Here is a 3119-nt window from a genome sequence, read left to right on the forward strand (position 1 = left end):
CCTATGGCCCCTTGCTAAGTAAGCATGAAACTACTTCTGGTAACGCTGTATCGCCTCTACTACAAAGTCTTTTGACATAATCGTGTCACTACTCGTTCTGGTAGAGCTGAGGACTCGCTGGAACATTTGTAAAATATGCAACGTGCGTCTTTTACGAAATATCTGCGTGAACGAACACGCAAGGGAAGCATGCTTGGACAATGCGGACAACAGTATGATCGAACTTTTCCGCTCATTGCTTTGCCTCTACTGGTTGTGAGCCACCACTCACGAGCCCCAAGCTTCTAAGAAGGAGCAAAGGCAATGCAGACCTTGAGCTTTTAAAAGCCTATCTACACCAACAAAAAAGGCGAAGACTAACAGTGCGGAAAAGAACTGCCTGCGCGGCTTCTGTTTACATATCCGAAATGTTTTCTGCCTAAATGAACGTTTTCCGCAAATATCAGCTTAAATTATGTTCCCTAATGACGCTGGGCTCCGATGTTCTAATTATGGTTTCAATATTTTGGCCCCGCCTAAACTGGCAGTGCCTCACAAAAATTCACCGATTAGCTCATCGTCCCTCCCCACGGTAATCTTTAGTAAAAGGCGAAAGATTATTTCGTATGTTCAGGAGGGACCAGGGCGTTCGATGCCCTCCCGACGGCAATGTCCGACGACGTCCTTCAAACGGGACTCCTATCTAGGACCGCTTGCGCTGTCCACTCAAGACAAAATCGTCTGCCTGAAAAATGGACGGAAGGCATAGGGCGCCCCGTAATGCGAAGACCGTGTTAACAGCAAGCGATTTGTTAACTTATTCAAGAACACTCTATATGCATAAGGCAGCGGCGCGAAATTAACTGCCACAGAACGTTGCTTTGCTCTCGAAAACCGCCGCGGCAGCGCTCTGCGGCGGAGAAGTTGATAGCGCGAGGTGCTCTCTTAATCGCGTGGCTAGAACTTATCGAGAGTCAAACCCAGCCCGATAGCTGAACGAGTTGCAAGCACGATAGCGCGATAGCGCGATAGCACGACACTGACCCAGAACTCGCGTGAATCTATGTCAGCTCTGTATTGCAGGACAACACGTTGCGGTGCGACAAGCACGTTGAGCCAAGTTTCAAAGACTTCTACTGCAAAATGAGGGCAGAAATAACTCTTAATGTTAAGCAGAAGGGTGCGATGAAGAGCACTGAACTAAATTTCTTGTTATTTCTTTGAACTGAATCTCTTATTTTAAGCACAATCGCTCCTACATATTTCTCAGTTTAAACAGAAACAAATGATATGAGCAGTGTGGCCAATGTGGAATTCCGCCACTTTTTTGCAATACAGAACGCTTTAAATTAGGAGTCGAAAAGCGCCAGTGAAGTGTAAAAAGGACACAAATGAAAACCACTCACGCTTGCTATAGCGGTGTCCTCAGACTTCTAGCAGGTAATTATTTATAAGGTTTAAGGCGGTAGAATTTACCTCTACAAAGCACGACATTTGGGCAAGATTTTGTATATAAATATTCTATATGCGCAGGAATCGCCCCTTTATGGCGATTCCATCGAATATAAATTCGAATATAAATATTCGAATTGTGTATGTGGATTTTAGACCCGATATGGCCTGAACCCACTCGAAACGGTCAGTGAAGGTGTTTGGCACCTGTTTGCAACAATTTTATTTTCGGCTCGCTGTTCGATTCGAAGCTTTCAAGGACTAGCGTTTCTGACGGGCTAAGCCTAATCGACGCCCTCAGGGCCCACCACGACCACGGCTGCTCCCGGGCCACAGCCGGGCGGCGCTGCCGCCACAGCGCATCCGGAAGATGTGACCTTCAAAATTTTACGCCCGGCGACCTTAACTCCGTGCCAACCACCGACTACGACCCCACAGTCAAGCCAAGTTACAAGGCGTTCCGATTATCCGCCATTACCGGCGGGTCACGAGCAGATGGATGCTGCGCCATACTACGTATCCAGCCAAACCCTGACTCCGACACCACAAACGCCACAGGTTACACCGACTACAACCCCACAGTCAAGCCAAGTTACGAGAAGTTGTGATTACCCGCTCTTACCGGTGGGGCATGAACAGATGGACGCGGCGCCGTACTTCGCATCCAGCCGAACGCTGCCTCCGACGCCACAAACGCCACAAGCTACAGGGAGCGTTGATTACCCGCTATTGTCGACGGTGCACGAGGAAATGGATGCCGCAGCTCTGACTGTCTCTGCAAGCCCTCCTGCTCAGGTTAAGACAACTACAGGATGCAGCATGACTTCAACCTATCGCAAGCGTCAAGTGTCCCCGCAACGTCTGCACACAGAACGGGTGAGTCGTCCTCATTTCACTGTTCTGATCAGGCCACTTAACAAAGTGCATGTCACAAACATCCCGAAACAGGCTATTACCAACGCAATAGAGCAAAGCGCTCAGTCTCAGTGTTTTTCGGATATGGCCATTCTCCGCTTTGATTCTGCTGCTAACTGCATCCGCATAACTGTCAGGGACGCTGAGCATTTCAAGAAGCTGTGTAGTACATTGACCCGTTTAATCGCGCGAACGCGGGATTCTGTCCAAGCGTTCGATGTGGACACGTCCCCACTGAAGCAGCCTGCGGTTGGCAGCACGCGAGGTGTGATCAGAATTAGAGAAGGCCTCACGATGGACTATATCATGGCACATCTGCGCTGCGAGACAGCTGAAATCACAGACATACGCATGCTCGGCAAGGCAAATTTGCTACTTCTGACCTTCGCATCAGACGCATTACCTTCTCGGCTAGTATTCGACTACGAGATTACACGAATCCGTGAATACCGCCCGCGCCCAGTCGCATGTTATAACTGTCACCGCATCGGCCATGTAGCCAAATACTGGTCGTTTCCCGCCGTTTGTCGGGATTGCGGTAAGAACCCGCACCCTGAGGACCCCGGCTGCAAGCAGTTTCCTCATTGCGTAGCCTGCGGCGCTTCCACGCATATCGCCCTGAGTGCCCAGTGCCCGGCTCGAGCTTATGCAAAGCCTGTCGACAAATCGGCACCTAAGGAGTCGGATGATCCGAATACGCATCAGGTGACATCCTCACATACTGTCTCCAAACATGTATCATATGCTGAAAAGACCTCTTCTCCAGGTTTAGC

At 49.6% G+C, this 3119-nt stretch overlaps 1 non-coding gene across 1 annotated transcript; it reads right to left on the reverse strand.

Annotated features, from left to right (window-relative positions):
* Positions 1 to 508: 508 nt before the first annotated feature.
* Positions 509 to 628, reverse strand: LOC146195774 (U5 spliceosomal RNA). Its single transcript, XR_014706246.1, has one exon. It is a non-coding gene; the product is annotated as a U5 spliceosomal RNA (small nuclear RNA).
* Between the last annotated feature and the right edge of the window lie 2491 nt (positions 629 to 3119).

This window comes from Amblyomma maculatum, chromosome 3 (assembly GCF_055883805.1).
Source record: "Amblyomma maculatum isolate TAMU_Amacu chromosome 3, ASM5588380v1, whole genome shotgun sequence".
In the NCBI taxonomy this organism is placed as follows: domain Eukaryota; kingdom Metazoa; phylum Arthropoda; class Arachnida; order Ixodida; family Ixodidae; genus Amblyomma; species Amblyomma maculatum.